At 45.3% G+C, this 20,626-nt stretch overlaps 1 long non-coding RNA gene and 2 other non-coding genes across 4 annotated transcripts; all 3 read left to right on the top strand.

Moving 5' to 3' along the window:
• Positions 1 to 8,041: 8,041 nt before the first annotated feature.
• On the top strand, positions 8,042 to 19,664 carry LOC109389631 (uncharacterized). Of its 2 annotated transcripts, none has more exons than XR_002125423.1 (4): positions 8,042 to 8,309; positions 8,443 to 8,506; positions 10,614 to 10,711; positions 18,272 to 19,664. It is a non-coding gene; the product is annotated as an uncharacterized LOC109389631 (long non-coding RNA). The 2 variants fall into 2 exon arrangements; XR_002125424.1 differs by having other exon boundaries at positions 10,614 to 10,715.
• TRNAC-GCA (transfer RNA cysteine (anticodon GCA)) lies at positions 11,854 to 11,925 on the top strand. The gene has a single exon. It is a non-coding gene; the product is annotated as a tRNA-Cys (tRNA).
• Positions 19,119 to 19,190, top strand: TRNAC-GCA (transfer RNA cysteine (anticodon GCA)). Its single transcript has one exon. It is a non-coding gene; the product is annotated as a tRNA-Cys (tRNA).
• Positions 19,665 to 20,626: the final 962 nt, after the last annotated feature.

The following is a 20,626-nucleotide window of genomic DNA, read 5'->3' as shown; positions in this document are numbered from 1 at the left end:
AGAAACTTCTGGCACCCTGATGTCTGAGGACAGTGGGAGAGGCAGGCAGGCAGAGAGACAGGTGTGGGGTGGAAAGATGGCCCTACAGCAAAAGCTGGACACTTCCCTCAGGACCAAGCAGCCTTCCTGCCCAGCTTGAAAGGTGGCTGGTGGAGGGGCGTGTGACCGGCTGCGGGGAGGTGTAGGGAAGGTGCCTGCAGAGGCTCCTGGTGCCCATCTTGGGGGAAACCACAAAAGGCACCGTTCAGAACATTTTTATTCGTTATTTGTATGTTGCACCAAAGCTACTCTCTTTAGATTTGTTAAATGCACGAATGCACCCTAGCTTCACCAGGTACTCATTTCCAATCGCCATCCAGTGAGGCCTAGAGAAAATGCGGGCATATTATGTTGCCCACAGAGCGACTGACTCTCGCTGTGCTCCTGGGCTTGTCAGTGGCCCAGAGAGAATTCGGGCAACTTGAAGGGACAGTTCGTGGAGGCTAGCAGAGTGCCCAGCTCAGGCAGAATTGGGGAGACTGGATTTCTGCTGAAGGCAGAGAGAGAGGCCTGAGAGATAAGAACTGCTGAAGGTAGACAGACTAAGTCATGAGCCTAGGGGTAGGGAGGAGGGGCGTGGGGAGGTTTAGAAAAGGGAACTAGAGGGGGGAGATGCTACCTTATTGACCGAAGGGACCATAGATCCCCAGCCTTCTCCTCTCCCTATAAATATGCATAAACTGAGGCACAGAGAGGAGAAGAGCCGCCCAAGAGCTGACATTTGAAAGGATACGACTTCTCCATTTACACTGAACGTTTCTAAAAGGATGGAAGGACATCAGGGCAGGCAGCCAGAGGAGAGGGCAGAGCCTGAGCAGGTGTGAAGGGCTGGAGAGGCAGCCGGTGCGGGCCTGATCTCCCGCAGCAGCTGGAGAGTAGTCACGCCCAGGAGCAGGGAGGTACGTTGGTGTGCAGTACGCACTGAGTGCCAAGCATGTTACGTGCTTTGCAGGCTGCAGGAGGATCCTAGAGACGTCAGGGCAGCTTCTCCATGAAGGTGAAATCCCAGGCGGGGAGGAGCCCATAGAGGAGAAAACAGTGAGCAAGGCCTCTGGTGGGGGTTTTCTTAAAGGAGAAAGTGTGGAAAGTGGGGAGCAGGGATTGATTTTGGAGAGGGCTTGTGGAGCGAAAACAGGATCAAAGATTGGCTTGGAGTAGACGGGATGTAGATGGAGTCTTGGATCTAAGACCAAGACTGGAGTTTGAATTTGATCTTGTATGAGAAGCCATCGGCGATGGCTGAGCAGGAGAGAGAACTGATGCAAATAGATAGCAGGACCCTGAACCTGACGGAGAAGGAAACCTTCCATAGTCAGACATGGGAGAAGCAGCCGTGCCCAATGGACAGGTCACAGATGATGGAACTGGTGGCTGGAGGTTGAAGGGATGACACAAGAAATGGTTCTTTTGAACTCCAGGCTATTTGAAGCCTCAAAGAGCTGTTAGCAGAGATATTTTGGAGATATTTGGCAGAGGGCCGTTGCTGCACCAAATCTTGGCTAGTCCTAGGATTTGAGGACCAAAGAGTGCTGGAGATGTTCCGACTTGAGTGGGAGACCACAGTGGTTTGGGGTGAAATCCAAGGAAGAAGCTCAGAGAGTAACTTCATTTGTTATAGTTACCAGGACACCCCCAGGGCGCCAGTGGGAACCTTGCTGTGAGCTTTCTTTTCCTAGGCATCTGCTTTCTAAAGGATCCAATATAGTCAAAGACTGCTACTTCTTATGCAGAGCTGTCACGGGTCTCTGTGCCCCTACCGCCCCTTCCTTGGCTCTAACCCCCTCTTCACACCTCTTCCTTCCAGGGGCCCAGTACCCTGTACTCCCATCATCCCATCCCTCATCCCAACTCCTAGACACCGTCGTGATTCTATTTCCATCTGCTATAAACTCCATAGCAGTCCAAAGCCAACATTTACAGAGGATGGTCACTGAAGTGTAGACAGGCTCTGGAGTCGACAGATGTGGATTTAAACTTGATAGTTGTGTGGCTTTGCACAAGCTAATTAACAGAACAACAATTTCCTCATCTGTTTCAGTGGGGATAATAAAGTTCCCATTGTCCTGAGACTTAAATACCATAAAGAATAAAAACATAGCAAAGACACTGGTTCCTACTAAAGTCTCAATAAAAGTTTGCTAATTTCATTATTAACTTCTAGCTAATGATGGCTTAACTTAGTAAAAACCGAAGTTCAGGTAGGTCGTGGGCTGGTGGTATATTTTTGAAAAAACAAATCTCTGACAAGGAAATTTCCCCAGCAGGCAGAAGAGGAAAATTATTTTAGTGTGAGGAAGTGCAAATCAAACCACACAGGCAAGTACACTGCTCGTGCTGTCAGAGTAGACAGGGGTTTAAACTCACCTCTCAGCCACACGCCAGAGTTTGCAGTGGGTAGTACCCCTCCTTACTGGGTGCTTTCCTAGGGTGCCTTTAATTAGAAAGCCAGACTTTCAAATTCCTAACTTGCCCATTTCCATTGGCCCCATGGAGTTGTGTACCAGAAAGAATAATTGCCATTTATTGAACATGTCTTACTTTGGGAGACTGTACATACATCACCTCATAACTCTGTTGTATGTATCATCTTACTCATTTTGTAGGTGAAGATCTTAAGGTTCAGAGAAGTTAAGAAGGTCCAAAGTCACACAGCAACCAAATGGTAGAGCCAGGATTTGAACTCAAGTCTTTTTTACTTCAAAGCCCATGTGCTTGGCCACAGAGTTCTTTCCTTGGGACCCAAATGGTTATTGAAAAAGGGAAAGCCAGTGCCTCTTTCAAATTACTCCATTTTTATCCTCAGAGTTTAAAATTTAAGGCAAAATTAGAGGAAACAATATATCAAGCAGAACATGCTCTGTGCCATGTATTTGCCAAAATTATTAATGTAGTAAGAGAATAAAAGAATTATAGAGGCAAAAAAAGGCCTTAGAGCTGAGCCTCTCATTTTACAGCTGGAGAAATTAAGACAGAAAGGAATGGGTTGTCTGTGATCGCTCACTTGGGTGGTGGGCAGCAAGGCTGGGGTCTGGCACCTTAGGGGATGCTCACTTCACACAGCTCCCCCCATATTTATTAAGCACAACTTGTGTGCAAAGCACTGTGCTTGGTTCCATGGAGAAACAAAAGGATTAGGAAACCATCACTGCTTTGACGGCACTTAGAATCTGGTGGAAACTCTGTGGCCTAATTCTCTAGGCTCAGCCTTTGGGGTTCTGGAAAGCTGAGACCATCACAGAGACCTGTAGGAGGCTATCTTTGCAGAAGAAAGAGGCATACCTCCATCTTTTCTCTGTCCCTCCTGTTAGTTAGGGTAGCTTTAACTAGCCAGGTGTCTATGGGGACCTTTACTGAGGCTCCTCAGATTAAGGGATCAGGGATGAGGTCTCTAGGCCCTACTGTTGCCAGGGCAACGGCGAGTCAGGCCAAGGCCTCTCCTCCAGCTTTCTGGAAAGCATTTAGGCTGCTGAAGTCTCTTGCTGCTTCCAAGGCATAGTGGGAACTTCTAGATTTAAACTTTTTTAAAAAATCAATTCTGCATTTGCCACTTCCAGTTGGGCTACTTGAAATGAGTAATTTTTTTTTGTTGTTAAAACAGAATCTAACCCTTTTATTTCTATTTTCTACAAAAGGTAACTCCAGGCTGAAAGAATGTTTTTTTTTTTTTTAAAAAAAAAAAAGGAAGGAAAGAAGGAAGGAAAAATAAAAAAGAGAAGAAAAGAAAAATTAAACTGACTACTACTGATAGTGAATTACATGAAAACTTCCGGTAAGCAGTCAGACTTAGCCTTGAGTTTACTAGGGATAATAACAGTCATCACTATGATTCATTGGGTCTTACCATGTAGCAGGCACTGTGCTAAGTAAATGCTTTTATATTTTATCTTGTGACTACCTGTGAAATTGTATTCGTATCCCCTACAGATGAAGTTCAGAGAGGTTATGCAATTAGCCCAAGGTCACATGGCCAGCATTTAAACCTAAGTATGTGCTGTTAACTGCTGTTATATACTGCCTCCCAATTTCTTCAGCGTGGATCCTTAATAAAAAAAAAAAAAAAGGCAAAACAGTACTATTTCTCTCTGATTCGCAGCTCTGCCTGTCCCGTGGACATTCTGTGTCAATTCTGGACCTGGCTGAAAGCAGACAGCTCGCTGGCTGGCCAGCCCAGCTCAGCCTCACTGGCACGGTGGCCCAGCTCACCTAACAGGGTAGAATGGATGTGGCTGGGTGCCTTGGTGGTGGGCGCCAAGCTAGCCCCCGTTTTAAACTGCAACCCTCTCTTCCATAGGGACTTGGGGAAGAGACTATGTGTTAAGGCAACGGGCTCCCTTTCTGTGTTTGTCTCTGATGTTCGGACCTAAGAAGCCATTTGTTTAACAGTCAAAGAAGGATTTGGGTGAAGGAGATTATTATGAGGAAAATGTACCCGCTCCCTAGGAAAATAGCACTCGCTTCTGGCTCTAATTTTTCAGGCTTAGATTACCTCAGGGTTCTCGCCAGTCCTTCCACCACTACCAGATGAGTGAAACTCACTGCTTCTCTTTATAAAATAATATCCAAATCCTCAAAATAACTCAGACGGTAAGATAGGATCATCACTACTGTCTACTAACTAGGGTAATGGAAAGTTGACTGCTAATGATAAAATGACCAATGAAAATTTCTATCCTCACTAGTAATTTTATTTAAATAATGAATATCAGGATAACAAACTTTCCTTTTAGAATCAGCATAGTCTAATAAGTATGCAACCTTTTAAAGGACTATATTCAATCAGTTCTTCATTTTCAGAATACACAAATACTAAAGTTATGCCCTCCAAGGATTGAAATTGATTGGATTTAAGCTAAATTCAATTAAGAAAATTAAAGCAGTCATGAAATGTGACATTTGCCATTCTGCTACTGAAGGTATGAGCTAAGAACCACATGGATCCATGATCAAACTTTCTGCAGGTAAATAATTTATGCAAATTTTTTGTCTGTATTAACTTACTTGCAGTGATCATCACTGAAAGTCACATTAATTTTGTCCAAAAGTAAAGGACATAAGTTGGTTGGCATAGTTACCTCCTGAGCAGTTTGATAACAAATGTCCCAGTAAAATTATTATTATTCCTTTTCCACTTTAACCCAGGGGCTTCCTTTGCTTATGTTGAAGTAATCGATGCCTTACCAAGCTGAAGGTTCATAATATATTTTGAAATAAGTTTAGAAAAACTTAAACCTCAAATGTTTCAGAGCACTGCTAAAAAGAAGTCAGTATCCAGACCGAATCACACCAATCTCCAATATATTTAATTCAAACAGTAGACATATTGAGAAGAAATAGACATATTTTCTTGCCCAAATCTGTGCCAGCTTTTCAGAGTCTTGGAACAAGCATACACTGCACACAAACATGGTTGGGTGTTCATTTTACCAAAAAGATTAACTCACATTACTAGGTTATAATCGCATAACAGAATTTCAGAATTTAATTTAAAACTCTTTTCCCCAAAATGAAAATGCCATTATTGGGGTTTTTTTTTCTGACTGTAAAGGAATTTCTGAGCTCCAAACAATAAAAACTTATCTTAGAATTGAATGAGCCCCTTATTTCTCCAACAGAAGATATCAAGTCTTCTCCATAAATGTAACAGAAAAAATTTTATATCCCACCCAGTATGAGGACTTTTTAACCATCTCTACATCTGTGAATTACTTGGAAATGGCTTACTTGGAAGCGTTCATCCCCTCCTGTAGAGACCAAATACTAGAATATTATATTTTAGAATCTCTTTCAGATTCGGGACACAAAATCTTCATCAAGTTTATAATGATCAGCCAAATTTTCTGCACTTCATGTGTCAATGTTTTCAAGCTTTTTTTTGCCCCAGAATCCCTTGTTTAAATAAAGCAATTTTCAGAAGCTACATATATATGTACAGTAATTGGAGGCAGAGGGGCTGGGGTTGGAGTGGAAGGTAGCTAAGCCTGCTTGGTCCTCCCCAGGGACTGGGGGCTGACCTGAGGGCTCTCCACAGAGGCAGCCACTTTAAATCCCCTGCCCTTGGGCAAGTCCTGCCCACCCTTCTCCCTGGCTTCAGATTTTCCCAGCCTCAGTCGTAACTCCATATGTTTAATTTATCCAGTGACACATGCCATGCATATTTATTTTAATAGGGTACAGGGTTTCTTAAGTTTATTTATTCCTTTTAGGGTATACATGCATTTCTATTCTCTATAACCTCTACATTACTGGGCAAATGGCCTTATCAGACAATGGCGAGTCCCTAAACCTCACCAGTGAATCTAGTGAGCTGACACACACCAAGAATCCTTGGAAGGCAAGGGAAATAGCAGCACAGATGTCCAGAAAAGCCTTGTCAGAAACTACTGGGATCCCCGAAGTTATTTTTTTACAGCTAACGCCTACACTGTGAAGGCAGGGGAAGATCAGATGCAGGTTACAGCTCATAACCACCACCACCACCCCCCCACCCCCCGACTCTGGGCTACACAATCTGGCTTCCAGCAGCTTTGAGGGTCTCCCTCCCCGCTTTCTGGGCTCCGTGGCACCTAGAGCGGGCCTGGGGTGGCATGTGTGCTTGATATTCCTAAGGGCAGGCCTCCGTTTGTTTCTGTGCTTGCTCCTGGCCCTGGCCCATGTGAAGTACTCAATGAACGTTCAATGGATGGGCAAATAAACCACAGATGACAGTGCAGGATGAAACACAGGTAAAACCCCAAATCTCTGCCCCACTGGGCTACAGATGACTTTCTTCATTCAAGCTAATCCAAAAGCTAAGATATAATAAACATGTATTTTATTTCTTCTGCTATTTCAGCCCAAATATTAGGTAGAGCCTCCGGCTCACAAGCAAAATCCTCTTTTGGTGCCTGGGTGATGACAAAAATCCTCTGGGCGGCCCTGCCTTTGAAGGAGGGCCACCCAGCCCCCTGGTATGGGGTCCACGGGCTGGCGGGCAGGCAGCCAAGCTAGGCTTCAGGGAGATGGAGCCATGGGTGGCTTCCAGGGAACCCTGCCACCCTTCCTCTGCTGGCTGTGAGCTGTCAGATGGTCACTCCTGTTTGTACAGGCTTTCTCTCATTTTAAGTCGCTTTGCTCTGCAGTGCCTTCCTGCTCCCTACAGCAGCTGCATATACAAACACATATAACACAACACAGAGGCGTCGAGCCCCTCGGGGAGCGGCCCCTCCTAATCCCAGGCCCCCAACGCCTTGAGGACGGCCCTGGAGTCCCGCAGAGCCAGGTCCTGCCTCCCGCAGGGAACAGCCGGGTACGGTCCTCAGCCTCCCTCGCTGGCCTCCCGGCTCCATCTCTTCCTGCCTGAGACTCCATCGACCCCCCTCCAAGTCTGGGCCCGAGTGAGCACCTGTGAAATGGGGGACGTGCAGTGTCTGTCTCACAGGGGCGCTGTAAGCGACGCTGCGGGACGATGGAGCCGGCGAGTAATAAAAGCCACTATATATATTTTTTAACTTTAAAAATGTATTTCTATAGGTTTACAGATTTATATTTTAAATAAATGTATATGTCTTTTGTACATTTAATTTTTAATGGCTTGCATTTTTCGAATTCCTCGGCCCGAGCCTCCAGCTGCCAACGCGCGGAGCCGCGGCGGCTACGGCTTCAGGGGCCCCCCGCCACGTGGGGCGGCCGGGCCACGCTGCCCCCTGCCGGCGCACCCGCGACACCCGGAGGCCCGCGCCGCACCTGGCCGCCCGCGGCCGCTCTAGCAACGCGGGCTTCTCGGTGGTTGCGCGGGGCCGTTGTCGCGCGCCCAGGAAGGGGCCCGTCCCCGAAACCCCGGCGTGGGCCGAGCGGGGGCCCTGCCTCCGGGGCCGTCCCGGAGCCGTCCAGCCGCACCCCGAGACCGCGCTTTCTTCCGTGTGTCCTCGTGTCCTTGCACGCCCGGCCCGCCCGGCCCCACTCCGCGAGCTTCCGTGGCCCGTGCTTTGTGCAGAGGCGAGCCTGGGAAGCAGGTGGTGCACACACAAAGGGCAGGCCGCAGGGTGCGACAGGGCTCCCCGCCCGGAGCTGAGACGTGCCCCACCCCGAAGGCGCACAGCCACTGTGGAGGAGACGGGCACAAAGGAAGCCCTGGGGGCGCGGGGACCGAGAAGGAGGGAATGAATAGCCTCTGGAATGCGCCCGAGCGTCAGGCTTGATAAAACCTTTCCCCGGGCAGCATTTCCTTCTACCCGCTCTTCTGAAGCTCAAGTCAGTTAAGCTAGGGGCAGATGTATTTATACCACGTGGAGGTGGGTGGCCCTGAGAAGGGCCCTGATGAGGGGGTGGACCTTTGTTGGTTCTTAAAACGTTTTCAAATATTTTTCTGGTTATTTCCAAGAGGTGAAATTGCCCTGTAAAGAGTATGGAATTTTTTTTTTAAAGGCTTTTGATGCATGTTGCCAAACAGAAGGTCCACCAGTTTACACTTGTTCTCTGCGGGAAGTAGGTGGGTACCTGCAGGCAGAGGTGAGAAGTGGGGAGGTGGTCTTTTAAGGGGACAGGTCAGGTGGAGGCTGGGAATCACCTTGTGGTTGCTTGTGAGTGAGGAGCAAGCTGGCAGTGGCATTAGAACTGTGGCCTCTGCCATGTGGTGAGGCCTGACACTCAGTGGATTTGAATGCTTTTGGGAACCTTGGGCCGCCAGTGGAATCCTTTGAAAATGCACATTTGATCATGGTCTTCTCTTGCTTAACTCCCTAAGAGTAGTTAAAATTGCCCTTGGGGTAAAATCCTGCCTGCCTCTCCAGCCCAATCTTGGGCTGTGTATTAGTTTATTAGTTTCCTAGGGCTGCCGTCACAAAGTACCACAAACTGTGTGATCTTATACAACAGAAATTGATTGGCTAGAAGTCCAAAGTCAGGGTTGGTTCTCACTAGAGGCTCTCAGAGAGAATCTGTCCCATGTCTCTCACCGATCTGGTGGCGACCAGCAATCTTTGACATCCCTTGGCGTGTGGATGCATTACTCTGGTGTCTTTTTTTGTTGTCTGCCTTTGTTGTCACATGGCCTCCTTGTGTATCTCTATCTCTGTGTCTCTTATATAACGACAACAGTCATATTGCATTAAGGGCCCACCTACTGCAATAATTAAGACTTCTTCTTAATTTAGCTAATTACATCAGCAATGACCCCATTTCCCAGTAAGGTCACATTCTGAGGTTCCTGGAAGGGCATGAATTTGGGGAAGACACTGTTTAGCCCACAAAAGGCTGTCTTCTGGACTCCAGCACCCTGGGCTTCTCTCTGCAGTTCTGGTTCAGGTACCGCCCATGCTGCCCGGGTCTCCTGCCCACTCATCTCCTAATTAACTTCCCTTCCTCGGGTCACTCTGCCCTGTTCTGTGGGCTCACAGCACTCATCACAGTAGTAATTGAAGAAGTACCTGAGTGACAGTGTGTCACAACTCATGTGTGGCGCATCGCTAGAAAGTCACCTCCACCAGCGCAGGAACAGTAACCTCCATGCGTGGCCAAAAAGGGCTTGCAGACTGACTCGGAAGCCTGTCACCGTAGAACAGGCCCAAGGTGACAGGTCCTGGGTCAAGTCTACTGCAGAGAGCCCATCAGGAAGGTTTGGGAGGTAGTGGCCCCTGGGTAAGGTCAGTCCAGGCTCCACCCTTTCCTAGGGGGCACATGAAATAAAACCCACCTCCCTGACCATTACTCAGACCTGTCCTGCTTGCTGTCCCTTTGCTGCAGCCATACTATGCTCCGTGATGCTCAAGCTAGTTCACGCCTTCGGGTCTTGGCAGTCATTCTACCCACAGCCCGGATGCTCTGCATCCAAATTTTTACACACTGGCTTCTTGTTTTCCTATAGTGTTTTCAGTACCTGGGATGATCTTGTTCGTGTTTTTGTTTGCTTGTGTGTCACCAGACACCTCTCAGAATAGAAGCTCCGTGAGGGCAGGACCTTGTTTGTTTGCCGTGTTCACTGCTGAGTCCCCAGTGCCTGGAATAGAATTTGGGATGCAGTGGTGCTTACTGTTTGTTGAATGACTGAATGAAAGTTACTTAGCCCCTCTGAATCTCTGTTTCTTCATCTATAAAATGAGGATCATCTTAGCTACTTCACGGGAGACAACAATTTTACGGACTTCAAAGAGTTCTTTAAATGGGAAGAGGTACACACAGTGCCTCCAACATAGTAAATATTCACCATAAGTGAGCCATTATTAATATCTTAGATTGACTCACATCCTAATGTGGAAGGGGATGAGATGGCAGATGACGCTATGAGGCTGTGTCCTCCCCTGCAAAATAGAAATAATTATTCCTATAAAAGCTCGAATGAGTTATATGTAAATTATAATGCGTATTTCTCAAATTAGCATTCCATCGATCCTTTTTGTCTTGAAGCAATTATTTATTATGTCAATAGGAAATGGTATTGCTTGCAATTACTAGAATGGAATACGCTTAACTTTGTAGTATTTATTGGTTTGTCTAATATTTGAAAGTAATACATTTTATGCAGAAATTGTGACGACTACAGAAGAGTACAAAGAAGAAAGTTTAAGAAGTCACCCATAATCCCCCTATTTATTTTTTAGTCCTTGCCTTTATGCCATGGAGCAAACAATGCCAATTTAAGCATATCTGCGAGAGAAACTATGATGCTATCAGGCCAGTGGAAGGGACAGCTGAACAGGTAGGTAGGTTGTGATTATCTTTTATTAAATCTCCATATACAGGGCCGGCCGAGTGGCTCAGTTGGTTAAGAGCTGCTCAAGAGCACGAGCTCTGAGCAATAGGGCTGCCAGTTCGATTCGCGGCCCGAGCTGAGCTGCCACCAGGTGGCAGGATGGCTCAGCTAAAAAAAAAAAAAAAATTCTATATACAGAGGGTGCAAAAAAAATGTATACACATTTTAAGAAAGGAAAACTATGAAAATTGTAATAATATATACTGATATAATAACAAAAGATGAATACAAGTCACGTTTGACTTCTACAATTACAAGAAGTGCTCAAAGTGGTTCTCTTCAGCATCCAGATACTTCTGATTACGGCAAACTACTGCTTGAGCAACGCTGACCAAAGTGTCCACTTGTATACATTTTTTTTGGCACCCCCCAGTAAAGTATGGTGTATCCCCAGGTCTGGCTTTCAAGTGCTCTGTCCTGGTGCTGTTTTCAGTCTTGTGTTTCAGTAGATGTTGTAATATTTACTAAGACAAATCCTGCAATGTTATTGTCACAGCTTCTTTAGCTTTTATCATCTATTTTATTTTTGGAACTAAATGGCACACCTTTTATTTACTAGGCCTGTCTTCCATTTACATTTCAGGTAAGGAGGTAGTTTGAAAAAGACAACACTTGAATTAGATAAAGGACTAAAGAGGCTGGGTGGCTAGCAGAGGAGAGATGGTAGGGAGGAAGCCATGAGTAACAGGAGGAAGAAGAAAGACAGATGGCAAATAAAAGGAGAAAGAGGGCAAAAAGAAAGAAGGATGGATAAAGTAGAGATGATAGACAGAGGGTGACGGATGGAGTAGACGAGGCGGGCCGGGCGCTCAGACCCAGAGCTTGGTGTGGTGAAAGGGCCCCAAAGGGCTGGGTTTTCTCGTCTAGGTAACGAGAGGGTCCCTGGACCCCTGTTGTCTCTGGCTGTGGGCAAAAGGTTGTGACCAAATCATCAAGTCACCAAACTTGGGGTTGCGGTTCAGAATAGAAAGGCCAACTTGGAGTGACAATTAGACGTGAAACGAAAGATGCAGAAAAACTGGATGGTTTATAGGGCCTGGGTGTGGCTGTATGAGTATAAAGGTATGACTGAGGAATAGTTTACATGTGGGGGTATAGCTCAGGGGTAGAGCGTTTGACTGCAGATCAACAGGTCCCCGGTTCAAATCCGGGTGCCCCCTGCGTGCCACTCTTTTTGAGGTTTCCTGGCTCTTCCCTGATGTCTGTAGGTCCAGCATCCCCTCTAGACTGAAAATAGGACCCACCCTGTCTCACTGTACCTCGGTCACTCTCACCTCCCTCTCACCCTCTGGAGAGAGAGATCTTCACATTCTTATTTCATCCTCACAAGAAGAATCGCACGCAGTTCCCACTTTACATAAGAGGAAGCCAAGGCTATTATGAGATAAATAAGTGCTGGGATCTAATGTACAGCATGGTGACTATAGGTAATAATACTGAATATTTCAAAGTTGCTAAGAATAGATCATCAGAATGCTCATCACAAGGAAAAAAACTGTAACTGTATGGTAATGGATGTTAACTAGACTTGAGTGATTTCTTTTTACTTCATTTTTATTAAAACTTTTTTCAGTTTTATGTGATTTCATTGACATAAAATTGTAGACATTTTAAGGTGTAGAACATAATGATTTCATCTATGTATGCATTGAAAAATCATCACCACAATAATAATGGAGTCTTAATTTTTCTCTGTATGCTATTTTGCACATTTTCAATTCTGTGCCATGTGAAAGCTTTACTCATACAAAAGCTATTTCACTCACACATTTAGAAAAAAAATCTCAGTTCAAGTGCTCTACTTCAACAAGCCTCTACTGGGTCCTCTCAAGGCACTGGGTTAGGTCCCCTCTCTGCTTTTCTGGGCACCCCCATTATCAAAAGGGGGAGAGTTTACAGAGAGGTAGGGGAAGAGGGACTGCTGATTGCCACAGGGCAGGGACAAGGGTTGGCCCTGAGGCAGCAAGGCCCTGAACACCCATCCTCAAAGGGCAGCTGTGTCAAGGCAGGATGATGTGGTGGTCATTTAACTCTCGATTCCGTCACTTACTCTTTATGAGTTGGGGCAAGTCACTTCAATTCCTGTGTCACTGTCATCCATGATAAGGATGGTGATGGTGGTGATGGTAGAGATAGTACTATCACAAATAATTTTTGAAGTCATATATATATATATATATATATATATATATATATATATATATATATATATATATATATATATATATATAAAGTCATGACGTATTTTTTCTATATTTTTTTGTTGCAAAAATGCATCATGACTTTTCCAACAAACCAATATATATGAAGCCCTTAGAACAGTTTACCCAGCACATTATAAGTGCTCAATAAACATTAGGTCTTATAGTTATAACAGGTGCCTTGGGTGTGGCTACCCTGTTGTGAAGTCCTGAGTGGGAAGGCCTGTTTGTCCCAACAGGGGGTATAGCTCAGGGGTAGAGCATTTGACGGCAGATCAACAGGTCCCTGGATCAAACTCGGGACCGCCAATAGTTATCCTAAATTTCCCTTTACCCCAGTGGGCTTCCTGATGGTGCGTCCGTCCTCTGCTGTGTAACAGCATCAAGGGGACTCTGAGTGTCTGTCCCCCTGCCTCTACCTTGGGATTGTGCTCATGGGACTGGGAAGGCTAGTGCGGCCTTTTTTATATACAATTAAAATAGATGAAAAGAGCAAGATGCAGCACATCTGTGTTTATAGAGTCAGAGAGAGCTTATGCATTAGTTACTCACATGTACAGACTGTGGAAGAAGACATAAGAAACTGTCAACATGGCTTCCTCCAAGGGAGGCTTGTTAGATGAGTGAGAGGGAGATTTTTCACCGTATACTTTCTTTTTCACTTTATTCTTTAAGTTTATTTAAACATTATTTTTGAGTGTGTTTGTGAGGGTATTTCTAGGTAAGATTCACATTTGAATCAGTAAAATCTAAGCAAAACAGATTGCCCTTGCCAAGGCTGGTGGGTGTCATCCAGTTCCCTGAGGGGCTGAATAGAAGAAAAAGGCCAAGGAAGGGAGAATTCGCTCTCTGCCTGTCTGCCTGAGCTGAGACACTGGTCTTCTCCTGCCTCAGACTACAGTTTATGCCATCGGCTCTCCGGTTCTCAAGCCTTCAGACTCTGACTGGAACCACACCACCGGCTTTCCTGGGTCTGTAGCTTNTTTTAAATTATTTTAAAAATAAGAATTCCTACAGAGCAATCATAAAAGAAAACTAACTGAACAGAAAAATGGAAGACAGAATAAGCAATGCACAGATGAGGTTATTTTTATGATAAACATATGAAAAGTTCATCTTTGCTAGAAAACAGGGAAATGAAAATTAATTGAAACAATTAAGAGGCACCATTTTTTACTCTCAAAACCTTGGATATGTTGAGGTTTAGCTAGATGGAGAATTGCTGAGAGGAAATGGTATTTTCATTTGCTCTCAATGGGAGTATAATTGGTACACTCACTATGGAGAAAATTTTGACAATAAAAATAGTAAAGTAAATATAAAAATTCTATAAAACTATAACCGTGAAATTAAAAGTACGTGTACAACCCAGGAATTTCATTTTGGGTCTATCCCCTTAAGAAGCTAGCACAAGTGCATCGGGAGACTACAGAGAAGTTCATTGCACCACCATAGTTAGTTTGCAAAAAACAGTATGTCCATTAATAGTGAAATGTAGTATGCATACATTCCTAGTATGTCCATTAATAGTGAAATAGATAAATAAAACTTTCTGGACTCCTATGACGTAATAAAATAAAGCAGTTAAAGGAAGGTTCCACTGAGAGTCGAAGATAAAACGGGTAGGAGTGGGACCAAGAGCCCTGCAGAAATCTCTAAGTCACGTCTGATAACCACGTTTCTCATCCTCCATGAAGGTATAAAAGGGTCAGGTTGTTGGAGATCAGAATATTGGTGAGGAATACTTTCCGGGGAAACTGTGTTGTCAGTACCACTCTTCTGAAGAGGAAGACTTGGGCTGTTCTCCCGTCACCTCAAACCCAGGCTAAGAAGGCGTTTCATGGAGTCCACTAGAGGGCTTGGTGACATACACCAGAGTTGGAATTTGCACTGATCTATGTCCGGCGTCAGGATGAGCCTTGGCCATCAGCTCTGCAGGTGGAGAAGGGCCAGGCTGCTCTTTGGGACCAGCAGGTATCACCAGAGTGGGTGGGAATGAAATGCATATGATGTTTTCCTGAGAATCATTTGGAGCAATGTCAAACTCTGCCCAAGAGGATGGGTCATGGACCCCAACGGAGAACATCTGTGTGACACAGATCCCAGGAAGCCCGGAGCAAAACTCATTGCCAGGTCACAGGAGCCATCAAATGTCCCTAAAGGAGGTCTCGGAGGAACCCCCTGGAGATGCCCCAGGAGTAACTTCAAACACTTACCAGTCCAGAGAAAGCAAATCTATCTTCCTGCAGTACTCACCTAGCACGAGCTTTCTTACTGTCCTCCTCTCCGTACCCTTCCTTCTCCCCACCCTAAATGCTAGGAATGGATGAAAGGTGGGGAAAGAGGTAGGAAGGACCATGTCCCAACTCTCCCACGTCCAGGCCAGGAGAGAGGTTGAAGTCAATTTCGGAGTATTGATTACTACAGGGAACTGGACATTTTAATTACTGAGTTCAGACTGCAACCACGGGGCTTTCTGTTACCTAAGTGACGTTAACATCACTTGGGCAAGAGAAACATTTCCCCGAGAGAGTTTAAAGGGACAGCAATGAAAGGCAAGATGAGGCTTCTTTTCTTATTACCTGACAAGTCCAGCGTACCAGATGCAACAGCGACACAGCTAGCTCTCAGAGACATGACGTCACGTGCAAAAGAATTTAAGATGCCGACCTACACATTCGGCCATTTGGGTTTTAAAAACTCACATAGAACAATACCGAATACTGTTTATGGATCCTCAAATATGAATGTCAAAGTATTCAAAGGGNTATATAATTAGTTATATAAATATATGTAATTAGTTATATAAAATTTCATATATATATATATATATGTATATATATTTGGTCCTATTTCTTTGGAGGACCCTAACCAATATAATAGATGATGGATACCACTACTTTTGCATATATTTGAGATTTTCCATAAAAGTAAAAAAACATTCCTTTCTCATAGATAAATATTTTCATAGACAACAGAAGGAAACTATGCTCCCCAATTTAACAAAAGCACCATTTTCATTTTCTGGTTCTGATTTGGTTTTGCATCTGACATTAATTAAGCTGAGTTGGTGTGTGAGGGGGAAACTTCACCTTATTCGTCCTGGCACCGTGGAGACAGGCTGACATTTTCAAATAGAACTTCGCTGAAAAGCAAAGAGAAACAAAGAAGCACGCTCATAGCACCAGTCACCATGGTTTCTGGCACATTAGCAGCATCACCAGCATCACTAGCAACACAGGACCCGGTGACAGTGACGAATGATGGACGCCTTGGTGAGCACCAGCTATGCTGCTGTTAGGCCAGTGGGCTCCCGCCTGGACGATTGGCTTCAAGGCTCACCTTGCCCAGAGATTCGGGGAAAATGTGCTTGCCGCCAGCTTCTCCGAGGACCCTCCCACATTTATTTATATTTGGGATGGTGATACCCCTGAAACTTGAAGATACTACCACCCCGTGGAAAGTGAAGCTAGAATCAGCAGGCAGTGGATGAGACTGGCCATCAGTGACCCAGAGAGCTGTGTTTGTGAGCAGGCACACTCAAGTGACTTCTCCCGAGGAATGCCAGTGAGAGTGAGCTGTGACCTAATTACTCATAACATCACCTAATAGCCTAAAGCAATGGGTGATGAGCTGTTATCTCCTGAATATTTTAGAAGGGAAATCAGACAGTAAGGAACTGGCTGGCGTTTTATCTGCACTGCCACACAGACAGGGACCTGGTTCAATCTGTGTCTTAGGCTTGCAACGTGGTCACAAGTTTTAGTTCTGGAGTTAGACTGTCTGGGGTATTGAATTTCACTAAGCTTTATAGTTTCTTTATCTGTAAATGGGAATAATAATTGTACCTATCTCATAGGGTTGATGTACAGATAAAAGGAGATGATTCATGGAAGGCATTTGGTGCTGCTCATAGGAAGGTCCCTGCTGGAGCTATCTAGGAATAATGGAAAGTAATGGGGTCATGGAGGGGAAATGGGGAGACCATAGGGACCTGGGTCTTCCTATAGTCCTGGTGAGGTGGGTCATAATGGAGATGCTCTTCCTGCCTTCTAGGGCTGCTATCCAGCCCTCCCTCATCCAGCCAGGTGGGTCTTCTGCCTTTAACACCACAGGGAAGGGGTGACCCCACAGAATGCAAACTGTCAGTGCTCAGCTCCCAAATTTCAACAGTCTGAGTGCTGGGGGATTCAGGGAATAGAGGTTGGCACCTGAGCAGAAAACTCTGTCCCAGCATGAGAGAGCCACGTGAGACATGCCAGTGCTGCACGGGCATGGCCAGCAGTGCCAGGACACTGAGGAGGACATGCAGTGGGCACCAGCGTGAGATCAGAAGGTCCCCACACTCACAATGTGATCAAAATGATGTAGAGGGCCAGATGTCCACCCACCCAATGCTACGGTACCCCGAAAGCCCCTTCAGAACTCAGCTGCAACACGGGGGAAAGTGTGGGGCATCCCAAGGTTGAGTCATTAAATTTCTGCCACTCAGCAGGATGGGACACAAAACAGAGATCAAGTCGTTTTGTAGAAAAATTAAGTTCCATACCTTCTGCCCCTTCATTGGTGGCCTAAGATTTGCACACACGTAGCTGATCACAGAGCCAAGACCCCAGATGGAGGAGGACGGATGCACGTGTTCAGTAGATGGAGTGACAGGACTCGGGTGATCTGGCAGGGTTAAGTGAGGACACAGATTCCCAACTTGGTGGATGTGAGTGTTCTGCCCTCTAGAGCAGGGATGGTACTTTGAACAGGAATAATTACTAAAAAATTCCCTTTGCTCTGGTTGCAGCCTCACTAAGCAACCTTCTGATAGCTGATGTGTTTTCCCAGATAACCTGGAGGGCATGCTGGCTTCTTATGTCTCCGTCTTTGAGAGTCTCATTAGCGAGGTGCTGAGAGCCCGGTCAAATCAGGTTGCATCTACAAATTCAGGGTCTGGGGCTGTGGGTCTGGGAACCAATGTTCCACACCTCCATGGTTCTGCCAGTTCAGCATTTCTGGGCGTATTTCTGAAGCCGATTGTTAGTATTCGGTGAGGGGCAGAGTGGATGTTGTCATCTGGCAGGACTGTGGGGGGAGGAAGTGAAGGGGCGAGCACATGGGAACCACCGAGACTGGCCGGAGCCGCAGTGCTGAGGGATGTCCTGGGAGCCTGATATTTCCACTGTGAGGAATCAATCCTGGGGACGTGTTCTGAGACTGACCACAGATGTATGTTCATATTCACCAAAGTGTTGTTTATCATCCTGGAAAAAATCGTCCACTTGCCAACACTCTTAACTCTTTTTTTTTTTTTTAGAGAAAGGCAGACTGCCATGTGCAGCTCCTCATGTGTCTGGAGCCTTGGAAGCTGACTTGCCTACTTCCTCCTCCATATGGATCTCAGGAGCTTGTATGGAGGTTCTATCGGGGGCTCAGCTACCTGGATACCCTTGACCAAAGAACCATCCTCCTCCATTAGGGTAGGCCAATCTCACTTCAGAATAATCTAAATTAAATAGTAGAAAATCTTATCTAATAGTATAGTACAACATCACTAAGAAAGGCTCAAACAAATTCCACAATGGCTGAATATTAGCAAATGTGTTACTGCAAACCAGGGGCTCCTTGAGGAGAACAAGTAGGCTTGGTGCTCAGTCCCAGGCCCTCTAGCTATGCTGGCATCTGGGTTTGTCCTTACCCACTCTTCTTTCTCCAGAAACTTAGGGCTACAGCCTTCTTGGCTAGGGACCTCCCCTGGGGTAAGCCAAGCTGCTGAGAGCCTCTAATAGGTCCCAGGCCTTGGACCCTGGGAAAGGAAACCAAAATCCAAGAATGGGAGATGGAGAAAATAAAAAAAGAAAGAAAGCATCTTAGATATTAAGAGAATGGGTAGAACTCTTCCTGTACCCAATAATAATGATGATGGTGATGATGATGATGATGATGATAATAATAATAATAATAGAGGGGGTGAGAAGTACTCGGGAAGAGGGATGCTCAGGTGAACATAGGTGCACAGACTCTGAGGAAAGGGAGCAGCTTCTGACAGGTGGGTGTCCAGAGCACCAGTTCAGGCAGCTTCCCAGGGAAACACATGATGCTAAGACCAGAGCTTGGGAAAGACTGCAATCATGACATTATCTTATTAAGATGATATAGCATCTGGGGGTATAGCTCAGGGGTAGAGCATTTGACTGCAGATCAAGAGGTCCCTGGTTCAAATCCAGGTGCCCCCTGTGTCATTTGGCTTTTACTCCAGTAGAAGTATAGCTCCTTGTCATCCTGCAGGCCCAGCCTCATGGAATCTAAATCTCCAAGACAGGGGTAGAGACTTAAGATTCCTTTTATAACATTTCTTGTGGGTTTCATTTTTTACCTCCTCAGCCATACTCATTTGCTGGAGGGGGCAGAGGAAGCCTGTCCTAGGTTTTCTCTGTGTTTCCCTGGTGCCTAATTATTACCATCCTGATTTTATTTGTTTATACCAAGCTTGCTTCAAAAAACTAGGATCTGAGGCAGCTTGCAATAAAAGTCCAACTAATCAAGCAAGTATAAAAAATCAAGGGCTGACTTATATGAGGCAGTCAAAATCATAGAGACAGAAAGAAGGACAGGTGCCAGGGGCTGAAAGTGAATGAAGAGTTACTGATTAATGGGGACAGAGTTTCAGTTTGGGAAGATGAAAAAGTTCTGGAGATGGATAGTGGTGATGGTTGTACAACAGTATGAATGGACTTAATACTACTGAACTGTGCACTTAAAATGGTTAAAATTATAAATTTCATGTTATGTGTACTTTACCAAAATTTTTTAAATTGAAGGAAAAAGGCAGGGACTGAACATTGAGGAAACGGGGTAAATAATTATTCTCAAGAGCCCAGGTTAGGAGAAGCTACCACTGCTGAACACAAAGCTTATCTCTGAGCTTCCTGGTAGTCAAACAGAAGTGAGAACATACCAATTCATCAATTAAGTAAAATACTTTATCAGCTCTGAAAAATAGCTGGCATTTATATGACAGGCCTTTATAGATGCTGCAGAAGAGAGATGATGGTTATTGTCAGGGCAGCCATGCATAGTCACACAGGTTGTGTATTACACAGCTCCACCAATTACATAATACCTAGAGTTATACACATAATGGTCCTAGACATCAGCCATGTTTTATCCCTTATACAAAACACAGAATACCATAGACTGGTTAGCTTATAAGCAACAGAAATGTGTTTCTCACAGTCTGGAAGTTGGAAAGTCTAAGATCAAAGTGCCAGCATGTTCTGTGTCTGGTGAGGACCCGCTTCCTGCTTCCAGCTGTCTAGCTGTCTTCTGGCTGTGTCCTCGTGTGGCAGAAGAGCAAGAGCTCTTTTGAGCCTCTTTTATAAGGGTACTTAATCCCATTCATGAGGGTTTCATCCTCATGACCTAATCACCTCCCAAAGGCCCAGCCTCCAAATACCATCACATTAGGGGTTAGGTTTCAACATATTAATTTGGGGGTGACACAAACATTCAGTCTATAATATAGATATATGTAACCTAAGGAAGGACTATTTAAACACAACCCCCAAATCACAAACTATAAAAGATAAATTTTATTATATCAAAACTTAAAGGCCGGCCAAGTGGCGCGTTGGTTAAGAGCTGCCTTGGGACGCCAGCTCTGAGCAGCAGG

This window comes from Hipposideros armiger, unplaced genomic scaffold (genome assembly GCF_001890085.2).
Source record: "Hipposideros armiger isolate ML-2016 unplaced genomic scaffold, ASM189008v1 scaffold_239, whole genome shotgun sequence".
NCBI classification, from domain to species: domain Eukaryota; kingdom Metazoa; phylum Chordata; class Mammalia; order Chiroptera; family Hipposideridae; genus Hipposideros; species Hipposideros armiger.
Note: the sequence above shows the minus strand (reverse complement) of the source record. Positions and strands in the feature narration are given on the sequence as shown.